Below are 23,676 nucleotides of genomic sequence, written 5' to 3' on the forward strand. Positions count from 1 at the left end.
TTGGTCCTTCCCTCATAACCCGTTTTATCAGAAGCAGATGGGGTCAAAAGTCACTTTTAATTTACATCTGGTCCCTTCAAGATATGAGGTACCTAAGGGAAAGCATGTTCATCGTCGTGGCTGTACCCTTCTCCTTTCTTGTCCCAGCATTGTGGCAGCCTGGGCTTGGGGCGGAGGAAGCCTTCTCCTAGCAAGGCCATGGTAGGCAGCACAGAGGGCAAAGGATGATCTGGAATATTCAGAGGTAGCTGGAGAGGGAGTGGTGGAGACAGGTAAGGGGTGAGTGCAAACGGGGTGGAGGACTTGCACCCTCGGGTATTTTTCCTCAGCACGTGAGAGAAGAAGGGGACGCGAGTCTCCCACTGACATTTCTCTGTTGAGTAGCTGCTCAGGAAAGTGAAAAACAGAGTGTCTGGACTCATCTTCCCCTCCCTTCCCCTGAGTGTCTCACTAATAGCTGCCTGGGATGGACTTCCAGCTGTGTTAATTACCTCTAATTGGCTGCAGCTTTCTGGCCAGCCTCATCTCTCCCCAGGAGGTGATGGCCCTGGTGGGAACAGGGGTGACCTGATCCAACTGAGGAGCTGCTCCTGCTGCTTGTGGTCAGACCCCCCCTGCACAAGTCCTCGCCAGTGCTCAGCGATGAAGCGCTTTGGGCATCTGAGTAACTTGGGATGCTCAAGGGAAAATAAATGTTTTAGCTCCCACTACTTTGATAATAACTTTAGAAATATGCATACAAAAATAACAGGTTTTCCACGTAAGTTTCTTGACACAGACTTCCTTCAGCTGCCTGATTCTGCCGATCTCAATTGGAGCATTATATGAGTTTCTGGGAGCTGTAATGGGAAAATGAACCTTGAAAAGAGAGTTTAAAGTGTTCCTACAAAGACACAACGAAGTTTTCCTTCCCTCCTACCCCAAAGCTAGACTTTGCTTTGTGTGCTTGAAAAAAAGGCTGGTTAAGAGTTTTAGGTGCATTTGGTATCTGCTTGCGCAAAATCTAGGGCTTAGCTGCGAGATAAAAGTAAATCTGGCTTTATTGTTTCTTTTCCTCATTTAAGTGATCACAGTAAGAGCAGCCGTAGCCCTAACGCTGAGACTTGCTCCTTTTAAGTTTGCTTTTTGCTCATATTAGCATAAGTCAGACTTTGAAATGAATTTTCTGCAAATTTGTTTGTATGAAGTTTGGCACAAAGCAAATTCAAAAGTTGGCACGGCAACAGTGAAGTGGAAACCATTCAGAAATCCAGAGAAACAAGTCTGGCAGCATTTCAGAGTTATTTACCTTGATCTAAAATCTCACTTGTGAATACTGGGACTAGTCTAAAATATGCTGTGCTCCTCTCCATTCTCCTTTTCCGTTAACCTGGTAGGACCGTTAACTGACAAGCCTGTAGGTCTCATATTATCCTTTAATGCCCGTCACAAAAAATTGTGCTAATTAAATAGGTAACTGAATAGTTCGGTGTGGGAGTGCGATTCCTGAGATAGAGTGGACACGTCTACGGGTAATGTGACTGCTTTGAGTAATAATATTTAGCACTAATAAATTAGATTTTGGAACGGTCATAAAAATTCATGCTTCAAGGCTTAAAGTTAATCTCTGTCAGGATAAGGCCTTCATTGGCATAGATTATCCTGCATTTACCAATTAAGGAGTTTCTTGTATGTTCCTCAGAAGACTTGCTTGCTGGCTCTGAAGACAGGATTGTGTCTAGGCAGAGCATTTGTCTTACTGAGGTGGCAGCTCTCACACCAAGTGCACTGACCCATGGGGATAAGGCAAAAATGGGTGCAATTCCATGAATGTAGGAGACATTAATTGGGGTTTAGTCATTGTGCTGGGATTTGGGAGACTGCCTGCTAACTTTATTTTAGGCTTCCTACGTGGTTTTGGACAATATGGGTAATTTTTCTGTGCCTTTGCTCATCTGCTTTCAAATAAGAAAATACCATTTCTCTTCCATAAGAGGAACCATCCCTTTTCAGTCGAAACACTAACGCTTTACTGAGTAGGGATCAGTTTTTGCCTTGGGCTGGTACAGTTAAGTACCTGACACCGTACAATCATGGAACATTGACTGAATTTGAGGATTTTCAGTTTTAGCTGTGATGGTGTTGCCACTCTTGATGATAAGGATGACAGCTGTAGTTTTGCATTTTCTGAAGTTTATTGGTTTCAGCATTTGTTTTTATGTTTCATTTTCTTGTGTTAAAAACTACTTTTCACACATAATAGCCTGTTTGTTCGATTTTTTCAATTGTGAGGATGGATAGTAAAGACAATCAGGAGTTAGAAGAAAGTGAAGTAATTTGACAGTATCACTAGAATCTGAATGAAGAAATCAGGGTTAATTTATGATAAAATGCTTCTTTTGCAACACATGTTCTGTCCTATTCACACGGATTTAGCAAAAAAAGGTACCACAGAACAAGACACATCTGAAATCTCAGGAGCTGGGGAGATGCTGACAGATATAATTTGTAACTGTTTTTTCATGTCTGGAAATAAAATAAGTTATAGATGAAAAAGATGAGTTGGAGAGGAAAAGGAACTCTATTTGGATAAGCAATGTTTCCTAGTCATGTGCATGTGAAAGCCGGAAATATAACATATAAAATAACACATAAGAAGGAATGGAAAAAAAATACTATCCTGGGAAATGCGTGCCCGAGAATCGGAGAGGCAGATACTGCTTCAGAGAGGGAAGATTTGTTTCTGTAGTTACTATGAAACCTCATGAATGAAAATGTCATTCTTTCGGATTTATGATATAAAGTGCATTTTTATGGTAGGCAACAATCTCTTTGAAAGAGCAGCTGCTGGTCCAGTTCCCGTGATGCTGAAAATACACCCCCTCACCCAGAAAAAAAATAGCCAGAAAGAAAGAGCTCGAAAACACTATGGTTTCTAATTACCCCTCCACCTTCCACTTCCCTGGCCAGACCACTGCTGCTCTGCTTCTCTCCGCCCCAGGATATTAGTTATCACCCAACCAGCCCCAGATAGCTGCAAAATAATCATTCAGTACCCGCGATACAGCAATTCATTTGCAGCTGCTACTGTCCCAATCTTTCATCGCTCTCTGCTGCTCACACCGAACAGTTTAGAAATATGAATAAAGCCCTCCAGGAAAGCAAAGCAGCCAGAGAAAACGTACGTGTGTGTGTGTGTACGTGCTTAGTTGCTGGGTTCTGTGCAACCTTCCCTGTTCAAGGTACAACGCCGGCTCAGTGCTCAGCACGCTCTTGGGCTACACCTGGTGCTGGGTCAACGCACTTGACTTTGCAGGATGGCCAACAGCCTGCCAGAGCAAAGGTGGCCGAAGGTTACTGCTTTCAGAACAGTATGGCATCTGGAGCTGGCAGGGTTTTGCTCGCTGCACATCGCCGGTTCGGCACAGTAGGTATCTCCACATTTTTAAGGAACGCGGAGTGGCCAGCAGGATAACGCCAATGGTATCTCAAATGTGGCCGGCTAATTGCTGCCCTGCCCCTCTGAGACATTGCAAAACATATATAGGTGCAAAACTTACACAGCAAACATGCATACGCTAGGGGTTTGACTTCTTCTGTGAAATATATACTCAGCCCTATCAGACTGCAGTTGATTTGCAGTCCCGCTCAGAGGGGCAAGAAACCGAGCAAGAAGTGCCTGGGTGAAGCTGTGGGGGGGCTCTGGCTGCAGTGGGGACTTCAGTCCTGCTGAAATCCACAGCCTGGGGACTCACCACGCAGTGAGAAGCCCGTGGACTCCATCCCTGTTGAGCTCATTTTTCCAGCAGGTTCCCCTCTGTGCAGGACCCTCCTCAGTACCTCTCCGATGCACCTCTCCAAAGCCCACTGGCATGTTCACAGGGGTGGGAGAAATGGGGTGCTGCCTCTCCTCCCACGGCTCGGGCAATCCCCACGGGGTTGTGCAACGCCTTTTGCGAATGTTGCGTTCACGTGCAATGTCTAAATGTGTTTAATTGATCTTTATGGCTATATGTGTGTCTTCTACCTGGCACAACCAGAAGCTTTAATTGGCTATCATGTCACATGCTTCAATAATAAATATCCCAATTAGATAAAATTAGGCTTATTAGTTCAGTAACTACTTTGTGTTACGTATCATGCATGAAGGCACACAAATGTTGCTGGACAGTCTCACGAACCGAATACACAGATATGCATTCAGATCTCATGCTGGGGACTTGCTCCTGTGCCTCTGCTTGAAGCAGCTAACAATGTGTTTCATCACAAAATATAGAGACTTTTGATACAGGGTGACACTGTTACAAAACAGGTTTATGTGACCATTTGTGACCTTGAAATACCTTAACATAAAATCACTCGCCCGCAACACGCCTGTTTTCTAACCTGTAGGAAAGGTGTGATGACCGCTAGTCGGTTTATAGGGGCAGGTTAAAAATGAAAGGCTGATGCCTGTGTTCTCAATTCTCCATTTCCCAGGGAAGTCTGAAGGACTCTTGATGCCAAGCTGCTTTGAATATCTAGCCCTTAATTTTGGGAACTCTTTCAAGATAAAGTGTTGTTATTGTTGGTGTTTCCAGCTTTCAGCAGATCCCAAATTTGTGATATTGTATTTCTGTCTCCCATCAGCCAAAGTAAGGCAGTGCACAGCCACCTTGTAACGAACAGAAGAAAGGCAAGTGACTTTGTCATACCTATGACGAAATATTTGTATCTGACTTTGTATCAACTCTGAGACAAGGACCAGGCTGGGTTTTGTCCAAAACAGTTTGTTCATCTTTAGCTGACAAATGGGACTAAAAAAAGGTCTTTATACTCAGTCTCTGGCTATTGTTGGCATCATGCTCTATAATCCCTTCTGTTGGGTTATCAAACTCCATCATAAAAATAGTCAGGCTTTTTTCCCCTCCATCACTGAGGGATACTTTTCACATTCTAATCCCTTTAAGGTAAGGCAATTTGACATGTAATATAGTTTTCAAGGCAGAATATGTTACGAAGGCAAAATTAAGTAGTAACATTTATTCTCTGATTGCCTTTATAAACTCCTAACACATCTTGGCACGCTTAGCTTTTTTTATGTTTCTGACGTGCATAAGAGATGAAAGTTATCAGTGTAAAGAAACACAAAAATAATTAAGGATGCTGTCACAGGTGATTATGATATTTATTCATGCACATCTGGGGGCTTCTAAGGCTTATGGCATGGTTCAATAGAAATGACAGGGTTGGGTGTTTTTTTTTTAGTATTAACAGTTATTAAATGTGTCAAAGCTAGTGAAGTCAGAGGAGCTTTACGAAGACAAATGTATGAGCAGCATGACAGCTGGTGAAACTCATTGATGAATTCTAGTAAGATTGATTGGAAAGAATCACCCCAACTTCTTGTGTGTTGGTGGATTTTAAATTAATTATATTTTAACTGCTTTGGAGACAGACCTGAGAATAAATTTGGGGAGCCCAATGTAAGTAGCCGTTCAATAAATGAGAGAGAAATAGAAAAGTAATCAACATTTTAGCTGTGTACAGAATGAAAAAGAAATCAAACACTGAAAATATTATTACAATGCCATTAACATAAATCAATTGCATGCTCTCTCCTCAGAATCTTTTTTCATTTCTGGTCATCCTATCTCATAAAGTCTTTAATGGATATAAAAAGAGTGCAGACATTGACAATGAAAAATATTAGAGACGTGTAGAGATTTTTGTAAGAGGGGAGGCAACGAACTGGCATTGCTTAGAAAAAAGCTTTAGGTCCAATACGAGACTTAAACACCTCAGCAGGACCAAGGCGGGTCGTAGGTGCAAAATGTGGTCCCTTGACCTCCTCACTTACCTCCTCCCTAGCCCTCAGGGTCCCTAAACTCCATAAGCATGTTGGGTTTTTAATTCAAGGTCCCAGAGGCTCACGGTTGTGTATCTGATTGGCAGCAGCTGCTGCTGCTGCTGTGGGTCACGGAAAAGCCCTGCGGCACCGAGGTACACGGCAAGGGGGAACAGCTCGCCCCTACTTTTGGGACAGGCACGACCGACCGCAGCCCAGCCTGGGGCTCTTCCCAAGGCCTGCGGTTATAGAAACAGTCAAAACGGGCCAAAACACTCTTTAAAAAGATGCGGTTCTCTGAAAGACCAAAGGTCTCGACCTCGAGAGCTGGTTCTGTGCCACATACCCCCTGGCGGAGGTGGGATTTCAAGCCTTTCCTCTCGGCGTCTTCTCTGGGTACCTTGGTTTGGGGACCGTCCAGCGCAACACACCGGCTGACTTGGAGGATTTTAACTCCCTGCCCCCTCCAGAGTCAGCTGCTAAAATGAAGCTCCTGAGACATCTTTATCATGCTAAAATATTTGCCACAAGATACACACCAATTGCTTAATACAATTTAAAAAAAAAATCTAGACATTTCTGTAGGTGAAGAGAGCATGTATCAGTGTTATTGAACACTACCAAATTTTTTAAAGGATATGTTATCTCATGCTTTAAGGTATAAATCAAACATGCAGCCACAGTGGGCTCAGGCAATGGTTCCCTTCTTGGCAGTTTCCTCTGTGGTTTTGTGCCGTCCCCAGGAGGAGACGTGCAGGCTGGGGTGATCCCCAGACACGATGCAACTTGGAGATGCTACAGGCAGAACTTCTCGAGGCGTTTCAGCAGAAGGGAAGGAGACCTGTCTTCCCTGCCATTGCATTCGGGGTGGGCTCAGCCCCCAACTCACACAGGTGCTCCTGACACCTCATCCCTTCTACCTTTCTCCTTGTCAAATGGAAGAGAGAAAAGAAACGGCATTTCTGAGATGTAAATAATGTTTAACGGGCGGGCCTTGGAGTTGTTAAGGAACTTGCACGCTTATGCTTAAGTCATTTTGGTGGTTGATTTAGAGCCAAATCCTGCTGGCCTTACTGAAGCAATTAGCCTGATTATTGCTGGAGGGATACTCGCACAATTAAGGTGAGCAGTGTTTGTTCTTTATTCTAGAAACTAGTTGCCTGTGCAAAAGTAGCTGACACAGTAGTGGTGCTGAGGCAGTACGGTGACGGGCACTTAGAGAAATCTTCAGACACAGATGAAAACCTGGTGTCTTTCCAAGAAGAGGGATGGATAGATGGACCATCCGCCTGACACTGTTCTGAGTGGAAAGCTAAAACCTGACGGTGAGAGACATGTCCTCACGTGTTTGCTCTGTGGGACTCCGACTGTTGTTGCTTCTCCAGCTTCTCCAAAGGAGGGAACTGGCTAATTAGATCTACAATTGCCATTTATCAAAAAGAGCATCTGAAGCCTTCCAGTGCTTTTTTTTTTCTCCCTTCTCTCCCTGCTATTTCTAAGGCACCTATCAATGTGGTACATAAGTACCATCTGGATACCTGGCTAGTGACCAGCAGGCTGTGATACGTGAGGCTTTTAAATAGAGACAAGAGGCTGGAGAGTAGAAAGAGTAGACAAAGAGTGGAAAGAGTAGACAAACAGCATGTTTTAATGGAGGCTGAAGAGGGTGTAAGTGAACTTAGAAACAGAGGGGCCTGAGAAATTATTTTGTCCAAGATTTTCTGCTCAAAGAAGAGGTGGACTATGTGAAATCTTCTAGGAACCTCCCTAGGTATATTTAAATTGCCTGAGAAGTGTGCTTGCAGTCTAGCAGGGCTGCTGCGTTGACTCCATAGGTGAACACTCACCCCGGAGCAGGAACACCTCTGCGGAGGAAAAGTCCTCCTGCTTTGCCAGGAGAACCTCTACACGTTGCTCTGGATGCCAGCACTTATTTGCATTTATGGCACAGATGTGCTGGAGTTTTATTAAGGAAGGGCACAGCATTGAGATCGGGAGTCCTGATTTTCTTATCCCTCACCCTGAATTCAAGGAAATTTAGAATGTTTATTTGGCTCATAAGAAATCAAAGACACTTTACATGATGGGTATTTGCCTTTTTGATCGATCTTAAGAGTTTATGAATAGTCTAGTCCAAGGTTTTAGTGTGAAGACACTTGTGTCTTCTTGCTGATGATAAATTCACTCATGTCAATAGAGTTTACCAGTTGTGTTAGTGCTGTCCCCCATGTGGGTGCCTGTGTGTGAGGGAAATAACGTCTCAGTCTGGCAGAATATCATTGCTAAGAAAACTTCTGTTGTCATTTACTGGGAATTTTCCCTGAACTCTGATGATTCTGGTGTAGAGTTAGGGCTTCTGGTGTTATGACAGAATTTTGCAAATTCTGTGATGGCTTTTGACAGTCCAGGTCCCAGTAGGGAAAGACGCCTCACTTGAAATCAATCAACTTCTTCATCACACAGGGAAAAAAGAAAAAAGAAACCCGCCTAGAAACTCAAACCTAGTTTAAAAGGGGATCCTCTCTGACTGAGCTGAGTTACTGCAGATATCTCTATACTACAAGCATATTCATGTAGGGAACCCTCTAAAGGCAGGCGCACCTAACAAAGACATCCTGTTCACGCTTAATGCACCAGATAAATTGTTTTAAAATGCAGAGTTATTTTGTGAGTTCTTAGTGAATAAGCACATCCACATATGCATCTCTGAAGAGATTTTTAATTAACCGCTTTCAATCATTTTCTTTTTGTAAAATTAGAACAATGATGGAATAGACTGGCTGTAGAGTTTGGCCAAGGAAAGATTATACTAATCCACTTGAAATATGACTAAAACAGAAAACAAGAAGAGATAAAAGCAATTTCTTTTTCAAAGCCTGTTTACCTGTGACAAAATCCTTCTAAATCAGCTGCACACAAATTATGGGATCATCTTAATTAAACTCTACCAAAAAGATTTTGCTGCGGACTTCTTGGGATATTTCACAACCAGACAGTATGTCCTGTGATGCCTTTTGCAAGATGGGGGAACACTTGTTTCATACAATTAATAATTAGGAGAGCAGCAGAGCTTTCAAAGAGCATACTGGCAGCAAGATCAACATATCGTATGGGAGTAAACGAAGAGGGGGAATTTGTCAGAAGTTTATGCTATGGGACTTTTCATTTGCAGATCCTCCAGTTAATAAAATGCTATGGTTACAAATGAACTTTCTTTGTTCCCTGCTTGGATTATTGCTCCCTAGGCCTTGAAGTATATATGCTTTGTTGAAGGAATTGAAAGATGTCCTAGTTGCTTTCCTTCTGAAACTCTTATTGCCTAGATCAGTAAACTTTGCCAAATCACAACAGTCCTCCTCACACCAAGTCTGCAAAGACTGTTTTTCACACCTGAATCAATTCTTTCCCTATCACCACAACAGCAGCTCTGGAATTCAACATATAAGCGTAAAAACTGCTCATCAATAGCTAGATGGGCCCCGACAATCGAAGACCAAGGAGGGCAGACAAGCTGTTGTCCTTTTTTTGCCCTTCAGTTCTTTTATAACTTTTGGGCTCTGCAACATCTTTTTGTGGTCAAGGTGTGATTATCTGAAGCCTGTTTCTGCAGAAGTCCCACTGGGTCATTAGGACAGAGGAATTTAGGGTGGTTTGCCTAGAAAATGTGCTGTGCCAGGACTGCGACTGCTCCTTGCTCCCCATACTTCACTCCTGGCTATGCCCTTCTCCTGCTTTTCTTGCACCAGCTCTGGTGCTTGTTGGCTCCCAACTGGGCTTCCTCAGCCAGCTAAAACCAAAGCACAGTTTTCCTGAAGGTTTTGTGAGCTGAACTGGCTCCCCAGAGGGCCAGGTGAGGCTGGGAAGGTGCAGGAGAGGGTGGCTGGGTGGGAAGGGGAAGGCAGCGGGACTGGGCAATGCCAGCCCTGGGGCAGCTACAAGCTGCCAGGGCAGCCTGGCTGCTGGGTCCCCTGGGCTGCCCCCCAAAAAACATACGCTTTTAACCAAGGTCGGAACATCAGCCTGTTTGGCAGTAGTGCTGAGGAGCACACCTGCTCCTGTGGATGGAGAGGGACACAAGTCTCCAGAAGGATTTTATATTCCTTTGTTTCCTCTGACTTTGATTTAACCATGGGCTGTGATGCTTTAAGTACCAGATATTAATTAGAAGTGGTAGGGAGTGTGTCCCAAAGGGACCATACTCCTGGTCTTCTCACCATTCCTAGTTTGACTTATTTCAAGTTATTGCTCTGAAACATTATTTATTCACTCAGGAGCCTGACGTTTATAAGGCCTATCTAAATTTGCAAATAACTAATGGTTGTCAGTAAGGAGTACCACTCTGCTGAGGTGGAAAATAGCTTGCCCGCTAGTAAAATACAGCCAAGTATACTGAATGTTTTCTGCAATGATTCTTTAAGGCAGGCAATGTTATCTTGTCCCCTCTTTGGTACCGTGCCTCAGCAGGCACGCAAGGACAGTGCCGTCCAGAGGGCTCCTGCCAGGACGGTGACCTTGGACAGATGAACCACCTTGGGCTTAAGCAGAAACTTCAGTCCCTCTCTGATCCACTGAAAGGGAAGTGGGGAAATAGGACAAATGCTCTTTTGTCTCCTCTGGTCTTCAAAACCCTTCTGACGGTGGTTCGTTTAGGACAATGCAGTGGCACGCAGAGCGGGAGGAACACAGAATTCAGACAAAATTGCTGGGTACCTGGGGATGGCTGGGGCACAGGTCCTGACTGCTCACGTCCACTGTCTGGGTATCTAGCTATAACCCCCTTTCAGTGTTTTGGAGACACTTAACATCTACAGCTAGTGTGACTTTTTTTTCCTTTCTTCTGAAGGACACCTTCCCCGCTGCTTTTGGATCTACCAGTCCCTGTGATGGGGAGTTGTGGTGCAGAGCAGTGCCAAGGGGTTCATGTCCTGGTTTCAGCTAGGATAGAGTTAATTTTCTTTCTAGTAGCTGGTATAGTGCTGTATTTTGGATTTTGTATGAGAAGAATGTTGATAACACACTGATGTTTTCAGTTGTTGCAAAGTAGTATTTAGACTAAGTCAAGGATTTTTCAGCTTCTGATGCCCAGCCAGCAAGAAGGCTGGAGGGGCACAAGAAGTTGGGAGGGGACACAGCCAGGGCAGGTGACCCAAACTGGCCAAAGGGGTATTCCATACCGTGTGATGTCATGTCCAGTATATAAACTGGGGGGAGTTGGCTGGGAGAGTCTGATCGTCGCCTGGGGACTGGCTGAGCATTGGTCAGCAGGTGGTCAGCATTGCATTGTGCATCACTTGTCTGTCTTGGGTTATATTTCACTCTTTTTTTTGTTATCTTCCTTTTCACTCATTATTATCATTTTTTAAAATTATTTTTTATTTAAATTATTAAACTGTTCTTATCTCAACCCATGAGTTTTGCTTGTTTTCAATTTTCCTCCTCATCCAAGGGGATGGCTGGGGAGGAGTGAGTGAGTGGCTGTGTGGTGTTTAGTTGCTGGCTGGGGTTAAACCACGACAGTTCAGCAGGCGAGATAGGCTGGTGCAAGCTTTGATGAGGTTTTGTCCAGTTATGTGATGCAGAGGGTTACCTAAAGAGCTTGTGCGTTTTCTAGAGTAGTTTTGAAAGACTGTTGAGGACCTTAAGGCTGCCAGGTCACTCCTTCTGTAGAGTTATAGAAGGAAACGATAAATAATAAATAGTGGGGATGCCCAGGTGCATTTGTGACTGTGTTGCTGCCTCCAACCTTTCAAGGATCTTAGAAGAAGATGCTGCAGCTCCAAGATGTTGCTGTGTGTCCCTGCAGGGCTTATCAGTGGGAGCTCTCTGCTCTCAACCAAGCATCAGAGGCACCAAAGCAAGGACCAGAGGGGCAACCATCAATGTGGGCAGAGAGCACTGGGATTTGACTTTTTTTGTGTTTTCCCTTTAAAAATTAACATCTTCTTTAAAAGTGGTCCATACAAATTTATCCCACTTGGCACAAGCAGAGATGGGCGTTAATTGTGGGTAATGGGACAGCTTTATATTAACAAAGAAAAAGTATTTGAAGACCTAATAGGAGTTTTAGTGGTATCCAGGGGGAGTTCCAAGTTGTGATTTCATTCCAGACTACATTAAGTCAATTTTTGTCCTAGCAAAGATCCTCTGTGTTTGCTTTGCTTTTAGTTCCTCTAATTCTTCTTGTTCTCTTACTCTCCCCAAGCAGTATTAATCTGGCGCTACACGTGCCCTGACAGAATACGAACACACATGTATTGCCCGTAGTGACTCTCACTGTGTGGCTCACACATAGTGCTTGCCTAAACACATAGTTTAGGCACGTTTCTACTTTTAGAATAAATAAGGATATCTAGGATCATTGAACTTTAAAATCACTGAAAAGGTAAAAAAGTCCATCTAATGGGGGCATAACACTGCTGGCTGGCTCTGTGCAGTCGCAGCAACCTTGTTGATTCAGCACTTGCCTGACTTACTCTAATAAAGCGGGAAGTATTTGGACAATACAGCTCACTTGGTAGGAGACCTAAGGTTTCCTCCTTTTTGACATAAGTACGGTGCAAAAATAATTCAAAAGGCAAATATATTCCTGCTTGATAACCTTTTCCTTCTCATTTGTTTCTGAGTCAAAAGAACTCGGTGTTTTGACAGCTGATTTTTTTTTTTTTTTTGTCTCTGAGATAAAACACTTGACAGAAATTCCTCTCTCAACCGATTTTCGCTGCTTTTAAACCATGCACCAGATGTTAGTTAGATAGTTTTCTTCTGGTCTGTTATTTTCACAACTCTTCCGTGCCATGTCATCAGAACCCTGCATGGCAAAAGTCAAACCACGTCACCCCCTTGCTTGACTGCACCCGTGGCGAGCACCCAGGTAGCGCCTGCACGGGGAAGGATCGGGAGCGACGGCTCCAGGGCTTGCCGTGGACTGGGTCTGGTACGACCATAAACCTTGAGGTTAATGATCCAAACTCACTAGATTCATTGTTAAAAATTGTACAGGTGTATTTATGTGTTCACGCTGTGTCAAGCCCTACCTCCTACGTACAGGCTCTGTGCGTGGCTGGTCGCCCTCTCTGCCAGAGGTCACCCTCATTTTTCCTCTCTTTCAATGCTTTCTCTCCTGCACTCATTGCATTGCCGCTGATGCTCTCTTGCTGTCCTCCCTGTTGGCTGTCTTCATGTCACACAATGTGTGAGACAGGCACAACAGGAGAGCCTACAATGTGGAAAATTTAGAAATTTCCATGATGGTGTTTTTTCCTTTTATTTTGGCTGCACGCACAGTTTCCACAGGCATTGTGGGCTTATACTGGAGAGTTAGGGAGAATAGGGGGACGTGGCAAGCACTGTAAGAGAATGGCCCATGCAGTGCACGATGGATGATGCTGACTACTCGTTTTAACAGAGCTGCAACAATTCAAACACTTTTCATGAATATTCATATGAAACTGAAGGCTGTTTAACCCGGCTCTCACATCTGCCTGGTGGGAGCACTTCAGTGCTTATGTGTTGCTCATACGACCACTTGCAAGACATGAATTTTAAACCTGACTGCTCAGATAGTGATGGAAATCCAATATGAAACAGTATTCTTGGTTGTGAAATTTGCAATTCACTTTCTGTGAGTTAGCTATACAAATCATCTAATCAAGGAACACCACATGACTGAACTAAGCAACACAGTATGAATTTGCAAACATTTGCCATTCCCAAAAGATCTGTAAGCTGAGAGTTACTCACTGAAGAAATTCCCAAATAATATCAAATAAATAAATAAATTAGCAAATTGCATGAGCTCCACAGACAATTCATAAGCAGAAGGGCAAGTGAGATTCATGGCAAAAAGTATTCATTGAGCTTCTGAAGAAACCAGGGAAATTGTTTCTCGGCACAGTAAATCAATCTGATGCAGTTTGCTTCATTATGTGCTGTGTGTTGATGGAGCAAAGGGAATGCTGAGAGATTTGGAGTTACTTCTGACAGGATCTCAGATGAATGGATATTTGCTGCTGGCAGAAGTTTTTGTAAGTGGCAAATTTGTCTGGAATAGTTCTGAAAGCAGATTTAGTTTTGGATCATGGGATTTGCAATATGTCTTATTTTACAGTTGAAAATGCCTGAAACATGAACCTGCTCCTGATACAAAATTTTGCTTTGCATTTTGCCTTATCTGGAGCTTTACGTTCAGGCCCGTTCCCTGAGCACCGCCGCCTGTATTTCCATTGCATCATTAGTACACTATCCTCACCCTTATTTGCAAGGCAGGGCTATTACCCTGCCCATTTTGCAAAGAGGCTGGGGGACTTGCCCAGGTCCCCTGAGAAGTCTGTGGCTGGGTGCAGGTTGAACGCAGCCTCCCACGTCCTTGTGCTTTTACCCCTTCAGCCCCTTCCTTCCGAAAGGCGCTGATGTAAAACGAAGTAAAATTGTCTAAGCCTCTGGACAAAAGTGAGACGGAGAAGGAAAAAATAGGTACTTGATTTCCACATGCATTGCTCATTTCTGACACAGATTTAATATCTCTGCATAACATCTCTTTGATCCATACTGCAAACCGCTAGAAACAATTTCTTTGGAAGAAAGTTTTCACTGTTATCCTTATGTACTAAGTAGTGTATATAACACAGGTCAAAATGATTTTTATCCCAATTTGCAATGTGAAGTAGTGCAGTTGACCGAAAAGTTGTTGGTTGGATCAAACGGAGAATATTTATGTTACGTTTCTTAAAAGGAATTCTTACCATTCCTGGTCCAATATTGCTTCTCTTTGGCACAATCTGTATTTATTTTGGCTGAATGCATTTAGCACTTTTGTTGTTAAATTGTCATTAGTGTTTTGTTATTAAATGAATTATTTCATGACCTATTTACAACACGGTATAATAGACTGAAATTCTCCTTGAAGGGAACGTTAGTTAGGATGAGTAAATTCAAATTACTTGGTAAGTCCCTGCTATAAAGGAATTCATTCTCTAATTAAGATTTAATGAAAACAATCAGTCTAACAGAATTCTCCAAGTTGTGAGCTTTTGACAACAGTGTTGTAAAGTATGCTTAATGACACCCACATTAAAGTAGATTAAAAATGGCACCATAATCTTAATTTTAAAATTTAGCATGGCAAGTGATACCATACCTCTTACTGCAAGATATGACTCTCAGCTTCTTAAGTGCATTTTTAATAGCTCCTGTGAGAAGCATTTCCGTAAGCAGAACATTTTATTGTTACTAAATACCACTCACTCTGAAGTCTCTCTGTTGTTTGGAAATGAAACTTTAATGCACAAGTCGAAACAATTCATCAACGCAGGGAGCATCACACTCGGATCAAACACACCAAATGATAAGGATTCTGCATATGCACGGACAGAAGATTTTCATTCCTTAAGTTCCTGCTACTTATCTCGGTGAGGGTCATATGCAATGACAAAAATGCAAACTTGCAGCCCAGCACTGAGCAGGACCCCACGCAAACCTCACTGCCCTTTTTTTTGCCACGCGGACCTGACTCTTTGATGTTTGGACATTTTCTTGTCTAGTAATGCTGAGCAGGCGCATCATAAAAAAGTACATGAGGCTTCTAACTTTGCATATCACCTCTTGGGCTTCTGGCTGGGAAGAAACCAGCTTTTTCAAGGGGAAGCTTTCCTGTTATACTACTGAGCGTTCATTCCCCCCTCAGCCCTTGCTCCCAACCCTTTCAGCATCCAACTAAATGTCATTTACATCCTTCCCCACAGCGTTGTTTCTCAGAGGGAGGGAGGGAGAGTGGCAGGGGTCTGGCAGTGGCACAGGAGGAAATCGAACCTTTTTTTTGTGTCTGAAACTACAATTCTCATCCAGCAAAACAATGCCAACAGTGCAGGGGAAGCTTTGATTATGCAAAATGGATGGACACATCACGCCTTTTTTTGCAATAGGTTATAACCTAAGGAGTTCCTCAGCCGGAAAATCCCTCCCGCCCCCCACCCTGGCTCTGTTTTCTCCTTTTCAAATGACATCGGTGGCACTCCAGACACATTTTACACATTAATAGCATCTCCCCCTCATCTTACAAGCTCCCTAGCTTTCCTCTTCCCCTTTTATTTTAGGGCAGCTTCCCCCCTCCTCCCATCTCAGAAACAGCCCAGCAGGCTCGGTAAAAAAAGGAGTAAAGTGTTTTCTGCATGACCTCTATGTATTTTACTCCGTGGGAAGAGCAACGTGGAATGCACCCTCAGCAGGCGGCGAGATTTGAACCGGTTTGTCCTCGAGGCATTTCTGCCATAAAACGCAGGACTATCAACAGTATTTCCACCCTTGGCTCCCCCCCCCCCCCCCCCCCACCCCCCAGGTCCCATCGCCCCCTCGCCGCTGCTGCCCACTGCACCTGGGTGGGCTGGCTCGGAAAGCCGGGGAGCAAAGCGCAAACAACGGGCACCGACCAGCAACAGCTCCCTTTGTTTCCCATGCAAATCCTACCTCCGAGAGTTGTCACATCTTCCTCCGAGGCGAAGCCTAATTATTAACAAACAGAGATCCAGCGGAATCCTCCAAACTGCCACCGGTTGTTAAGCGCTGTCATCGTTCCCTCCTGGTGCTTAAACCTTTTTGGACCATTAATGTCACAACCCCCGCTAACTCATAGCTTAGTACTCCCTGCTCAAAATGTCTGAAATAGTTTGGAAGGACAATAGGAATGACAGGCACACTAGACAGCCATGCTTGAAATTAGTTATCTCAAGCTGACTTAAGGCTGTTTTGTAGTGCTTTTAAGGCATGCACTCGGTAGGGTTTATTAACCTAGGCTAGACATGCCATTCCTGCTTTTATTCAGTGCTGTAATAGGATGGCTGCTAGAAATGCAGCGATAGGTCTAACCCCATTCATCCCTCCGTAGCTTTTAAACCTCCCCGGGAGAGGAAATAGCTTCAGTCATCCTTAAACTTACTGAGGCTACTGTTCTGCAGAGCAGGGTTTCACACATTGTTTTGAAACTAAGGAGAAAATCACTCCCGGGAATGGAAGGTGCCGTAGCTCTCACGACTGTTGTGAACGGCAAGATGAACGCGACAGCATCCGCCCCCACCGCAAGCCGAGGCTGTCGCAGGAGTTGGTGGAAGTAGCGATTGGAAGCTGAAAGTTCATAAAACTCTATAAGGCAGAGGTGGCACAAAGCAAATGAAGGGGACGCATAGACCGTACCGTGGTTTTTATTTACAGAGTCACAGATGTACGCTACACTACGCTTCCCAAAAGGCAAAATACAGTTTGCAGCTAGCAGGGTCTCGCGATCTAAATTTGCAAGTTGATAGCACCTGGGGTACTAATGAGCAGAAGAAACGTGAGCGATGCACAGCATTCGCAGTGCCTGTGATGTGGGCAAGAGGGGTGGTGAGAGGATGCTATTGGAGGCTCCCGTTTTCAGTAAAACCGTGCGCATCTCCAGATCCTAGGTCAGACATATTAGTGCTCTGCTGACACCTTGGAACCTTTTTCTTCTTGGTTGTCAGTTAATAACCAACCCAGGTCAAGATGGATCAAAGCTTGTTAACATCTGCTGTCGGTTCAGTGTTGCTGATCTCAGTGTGGTCCCTAGTGGACAAATGTAGAAGCCACCAGCACAGATGTGTCACTGCCAGCAGCAATGGCACACGGGCTGAAGGACTGGAGAGGCAACCTTTTGCCGAGGCAGGCTGGGAGAGAGCAAGTGGGGAGTTAGCATTTTTGCTGCTTGTTCAGCACCTGCCTGACTTTTTGGTACAACCAAGTTCACAGCCCTTGGCTTAAAGTGAAGATGCCACGCATGGAGAGGTCTCAGAAATGAATGGCGTTTAGAGAGATTAAGGAGGAAAGCAGATCACGGTGGAAAGCCAGCTGTGGCTGCCTGACACCGTGGGAATGAAGGTGTTAAGAGAGCACTAATGGCAAATATGCATTAGGTTTTTAAATGATTGGGACCTGAGGGCGCTGAGGGCTGGTTAAGGTGTAAGCCTTCTCCTCTGAGAAGTTCTGGTTTGGATTCGTGTTGGTCCTTTGCACTGGTGACTGTTACAGACTATTTGAAAGTTGCCCTTGCAGGACAGGAGGCTGCTGGTCCGTGCTGAGCTAGCTGGTAAATCCTGCCTTGTTCCTAGGGGGAAAGTGGCCAACTTAAAACCCTCTTTTTTTTCCACATCGCTTCTTGCCACCAACACATCAGGTGCCCACACTGCCAAGGGCTGTACCTAACCGCACGTCAGTGTGTGTGCTCAGCGCGGGCTACAGGTCTCCCTCCTTCTGAATTGGCCTTCATGAAAACTATTGAGTGAAAGCAAGCCATGGATGCTGATGGGGACACCTGGGGCTACCACAAGCATGATATTTGCCCCTGAATCAATATTGCTCCTAATTGGGCTGCCTTTGCACTCTGTGCTTCCCTATGCCTGCACTTGCTGTTGTTCTTGGACACCCTTCCTTCCCCTTTTCATCCCCCTGCACCTTACACAGTCACTGTGTTGGAGGGGAGGTCTCAGGGTTTTGTTTCTCAGTTTACAGTGGGGGATTATTAGCGCCTTAAGCTTCTCCCAAAATTGGTGGGAGCAAAGGGGACTTTGAATTTTGTAGGCATGAATCTCGGGGAGGACCATTACATGCTGACTGCTAGCACAGCTGCCAGAACACCACCTGCTTTGTGAATAATTTAAAGAATTTTTTCACTGCCACTTATCTAGCATTTTGCATAAGAACTACATTCACCTTAAGGCAGGTGAAAAAAAAAGGGGGGGGGGGGGGGAAGAAAAGTTCTCTTTGTCCTGAGCAAGATACTTCTGTCTCGCGAAGGGGTTCACTGTGCAGTTGGTTTTTAAGTGGGATGACACAGCAGTTCAAGAGACATTAGAGAGATTCCTGCTGGAGGTACACAGGTCTAGGGGTGCTGACTTTGTTGACGATCTTTTGAGAGATTTCAATACTAAACTGGACACAACAGCGTCACAATGAGAGGTTAAAGCAGGTGATCATTGCCACCCATGTCTACAGTTCACCAATTCTGTATGCTGAATACAAGGTGGCTCATAAAGAACGGATGACTATCCCAGCTCCCCCCTCCCTTATGCAGTGAATAAATTACCAATGGACCTCCCTGCCACAGTGATCCCAAAGGCTTCAATCCTTTGCAGTAGGTTAAAGTCACTCAGAGTTGGTGGTCAACAGGTGATAACCATCTGTGAGAGCTGTGTGATCGAACGGACAAGGAGGTGTATTTACATTGGGTGGTAATTGAAAGGGGGGTAAACTGTTCAAAGTGTAAGGTGTAGGCCAATGGAGGAAGATCAGAAAGGTCTAGAGGCTGATTAGTTCAAAATGGTTCAGTCTTAGAGAGATATTCTGAGATACTCCCCCTTTCCTCAGGCTTTTTCTAATTGCTGAGCAGCAACAGCAGCTGCCATCAGTGATGGGACTCATGCACGTTCCCTACCCTTGCTGTGGCTTTACTGCTGTTGCATCTTTCTGATACACCAATCTGCTCCGTGCTGGAAACAAGATATAGAGAGTGATGGAGCACTGATCTGATCAGATATGGCAATTTTCTGTCTTCCTGGACTGTATGAATGTTGCAGAGTAGGATTGCCCTGAGAAAGAGAGGGCTTAAATGTGCTTTCACTTTGCTCTCCATTGGCAAAATCCTACTGACTTCCACAGGAGCTGAGATTGCTGCTCAGCTCTGCAGCAGCAGACCCTCTTTGAGAAAACCCATTGCTTGCAAAGGAGTTGCAACACTTTAAAACGTTTCTGTTTCTGACCAGTGTTTGCTTAGGAAATGGCCAAGGAGGATGAAGGAGAGGAAGAATTCAGAAGATTTATAGTTTGCATGCTGACTGTAAGTCAAACTATATAATGAATGGAGCAACTAATGCATAATTTCATTATGAGTCATCCTAATTATAAGGAGAATTTGATAGCTACATAACTAGAAAGTGTAACTATCTGTTACAAATACACATTTCTAATTGCACAGGGAAGTACACAATATAATTAAAGCTGCAGGTTACACATACAATAACCTTTTCTTCCCCTGTGGTGACAAATTCTCTAGGAACAGTATGAATTTGTTTTGAAGTCATATACCTATCAGACAGCATTCCTTCTACCCACTTGCTGAGACTTTTTCAAACAGCAGCAGGGAGTCTCACTAATCCATAGATACTTGGTGTGAATTGCGTATTAAAAGAATTGCAGGAATGATCCGTCGATGGTTCTTCCATGTTGGGTCCCTCTGTAGAGTGTCAGTGGTCAATGGAGTGTTAGCCTGGCAGAGCTACAGATGTGACATGCACAGCAGGTAATGGGTTGTATTAACTACGTATAATTACAGTGTAAGGGAAAATTAGTCTTAACAAGGAGGAGGATCCTTCAAAAGTGGCCAAATTCTGTCATACACATCTAGATACTCTTGGGCTTTGTGGAGCCTGAACTTGGAACTGAGTTTTGCAGATGGCAGCTATTCCCTAGAAAGGGTGAGTCCAACATGGGGGAAGATAAATTCCTAATGGTGATCTTGGCTACACGCATTAATCCCACTTCTGTCTTTTAAATGCAAGAATTATCAAGGAAGCCAGTTGACGTCAGCCCCTACATTTACAGCTCTGGCTCATTTCCCTTCTTCTTCCTGCGGTAAAACAGGCAGCACCTGTGTCTTCTGCAACTTCAGAGTGCAATAGCTGACATGCCGCCACAGGGAAACACTCAGCCAGGCTGTCCTGGCTGACTAGTCATAAACTATTATCTTTAGCATAAAGTCAGAAATCACTTGTTTACTGATGCCAAAATGCAGCCCTGTGTTTGGCCATAGTCTTGCAGTCTCTCTCGTGCTGAGAATCATAGGACACCCATGTGTCCTGGAAATCTGTTCATTTAACTGAGTTATATTACACCAACTAGATAATCACTTCCACATGCTGCTTGATTGTCCCCCTTTATACGCCAACTCTGTCTTTTTCTTGCATAGCTCTTTTTGAGCCACTTGCCTAGGAGAAAATAACTACATCTGGAGTGTTGTTAAATGACCCAGAAGTTGCTGCTTTGCAGGCTGACAGTATTTGATGCAAATAGATGGCTTCTTGCTGTGAAAATCTCCTTGGCTGACAATCCGTTGGGTACTTTTGACGATAGTTGTCTGAGGAGTTAAAACACAGGCTCCTCTTTGCATATTCACACTATCATTCTTACAGAACTGCCGGTATTAAATTCTTTCTGCACAGTTTCAGTAGAGGCCTTCCTACTCCCCATTTGTTCAACAGCTGCTGGTGCGCGTTGCTCCTTCTCTTTGCCTTCAGCTTTTGCCATCTGCTATCATTAAGTTGCCCAGGTGTCGGAAATCTTCTTGCTCTTCTCTTGTAAACATTATTCTGCCTTCTTCTTCACTAGCTCAACCTTCATTTATATAGAGGCTGATAGATCAGGCTAGCTGTTCTCAAAACATCTGCTACATTTCATACTTTATGGGGGCGGATGGGGAACAGAGTACGTATACTTGCTGGCAAAAATAAAGACTGGTTAACCCTTCTTTTACTTTCCTTTCCATCTCCAAGAGCTTACTGTTTTCCTGCACTTCTAGATGTGCCAGTTAATTAATGCTTGCCAGTTGGGATGTTACCTAGAGCAAATATATCATAAAGCACAGCTAATTTTCAGAAACATCAAAGCTTCCACATACTGCAACAGTGTCTAGTCCCCAGCGATATTGAGGAGCAGCAGAGATGGGACATACCCAAGGCAGTTATCAGCAAAGACACCAGAATAAACCTTTTTCCCTCTTTAGACTGCTTCTGCTGGTGCAAACAGGGGCCACTCCACTGACTTCAGTATGTTTTCTGCTCAGATACAGGTCAGGCATCCTTTTATGATTACCTGGAGGGGAAATCCAGACTCAAAGAGCATCTTTCACAATGATGGGTAGTGTAAACTATTGAATTCTTTTGGCAGAGATGATGAAATTAAATGATTTCTGGTGTGCCCAATCCTCCTCAGTAAATCACTGAAGATTGACTGTAAGTTTGAACAGCAACAAAACAGAATCCAACAAAACAGGCTGCTTACACAATGCTGCTTTCTGGGCCCAGCGAATGTTTACTGCTTAAAGGCTAGTAAAATATGTATCTGAGGATGCACACCCAGTTGCTGGGGCCGGTCTCCAGCATGACTGTTGAGTAATTCCAACAGGATTTCACGCTTCAGTGATTTTACTCTCCTCAGTTTGGGTCTCGGTACCACTGCTTTCAAAGCCTGATTTTGTGTGCAACTATTGGGCAGAGATGGTTTCCTGCTCTGAACAGTTCTGCTGAGCAGCAATTGCTGCCTGCTGCTTTCCCATTTGTTAAGCAATGGATTACTGTTCAAATATTTGCAGCCCATGTTGGTCTAAGCTCTGTGTGCAGTTCTCCAAATTTACTCCTCTCCTGGAATGCCGTGATCAGAGGTTGTTTCTTGCTTGTTCAATAATTTCCTGAAGAGCTGCTCCAATCAACACTGCTGTGATTTCCTTGCTTTGTGATGGATAATGCATTGTGCTAGTCCCCTTTCACAGAAAACCTAAATTGGCCACTTCAATGCTCTCCGATTTTACATACAGTGCTTAGCTGTTTCTCCACCAACTCTTGATGGCTTTTTCTATCCACACTTTCCTATTCCTATGTTAATATTACTTCTCTGGCAACTTTAGCAAGATATTGCTAGATGATTCTTTCCTTGCCTTTTTTCCACCCCCCTGCAAATCATTTGCTATGCAGAGCTCTCCTTTCTTCAGGACTCAAGTATCTCCTTTAATCTGTTCTTCCTTTTATTCTTTACTCAGCTGCTGCTTTGCTTTGGTGGAATAGTCTCTTCTCTGATGAAGCTCATGCTTCTATTTCTGTTCTCCCTCTTTTTGAAAGGTCTTTTGCATCAGCGAAATGCCTGTTTGGGTTTCTTTGATGATTTGGTGCTGTGTGCTAAGCTCTGCACTCCAGGTGTGAAAGATCAAGTTGTGGCTGGAGCATGCAAAGGAGGAGGGAGGGGGACTTTGCTGTGCCTCGGTGGGGGGAGTTTTCAAGGAAGCAATAACAGAAGCAGACAGGTAAATAGCCCGGGAGCCAGGATCTGGACTGTGGAGAGGCCATTTTGTAGCACCGTGCCTCAGTTTTCCCATTTGTAAGCTAAGAATAATCCTCTGCTTTTACAAAGTGCTTTGTGAGCTTTGCCTGTGAACCGAAACAAGATGACTGAAATTCAGTCTTGCTAAGCTTATATTGTGGCTGTCTTGCCGATAAACTTTAAATTCAGAATAGCAAGAGCCTAAAACTGCCTAAGCAGCCTCCGTATTGTGCAGCGTGTTTTACGCTGTATGTTGCTGGTCACATATGTCTGCTCCTGAAGGCACAACCTCCCTCGCAGTGTCCTCACAGCCATTTTACTTTTCTTCTCTGGACTAAAGGGTACCCAGAAGGACAGGCTGTTTTTCGTATGTGTCCAAGACGTCAGAGCCATCAAGGTCTCAGCAGAGCTGTCACAACTTCTCTGACTCCACAGGCCTCTCAGTTTTCTTAAACTGAGGACGAACAACACATCTCGCGATATTTGCTCTGGCACGAGCGTTAGCAGCTGCCTTATAGCTGCGGAGGTGTGCAGTGCGTTAGCGGGACTGTGCACGGAGCCGGGGGGTTTGCACCGTCCAGGATGATTCGGGGTTGTGCCGGGCCTGGGAATGGGGTGGCAGGAAAGAATCTTTCTTCCATTTTCCCCCATCCGTGTCTTGATGTCCTCTGGCTCTTGCGTCCGTGATCACCACGGACGCTTTTGTGGGATGCTGTGGGTGGTGCAGCCCCGCTCGGAGGGTGAAGAAGGATTTTGGGGGCAGCTTCGCAGCAGCCGGG

General features: G+C 44.4%; 1 protein-coding gene across 10 annotated transcripts in view; it reads right to left on the bottom strand.

Annotated features, from left to right (window-relative positions):
* The window catches only part of KCNMB2 (potassium calcium-activated channel subfamily M regulatory beta subunit 2), a 155,075-nt gene that overhangs the window by 89,356 nt on the left and 42,043 nt on the right, over nt 1–23,676 (bottom strand). For 2 of the 10 annotated variants that reach the window (XM_069792691.1, XM_069792687.1), the window contains exon 1: nt 16,268–18,229. The exons of the other annotated variants lie outside the window; for them this stretch is intronic. The gene's annotated coding sequence lies outside the window, so the exon portion shown is untranslated. Of the gene's footprint in view, nt 1–16,267; nt 18,230–23,676 lie in introns of those variants that run through there. 10 annotated transcript variants of the gene reach the window in all.

The sequence above is a fragment of the Haliaeetus albicilla genome, chromosome 9 (genome assembly GCF_947461875.1).
Source record: "Haliaeetus albicilla chromosome 9, bHalAlb1.1, whole genome shotgun sequence".
In the NCBI taxonomy this organism is placed as follows: domain Eukaryota; kingdom Metazoa; phylum Chordata; class Aves; order Accipitriformes; family Accipitridae; genus Haliaeetus; species Haliaeetus albicilla.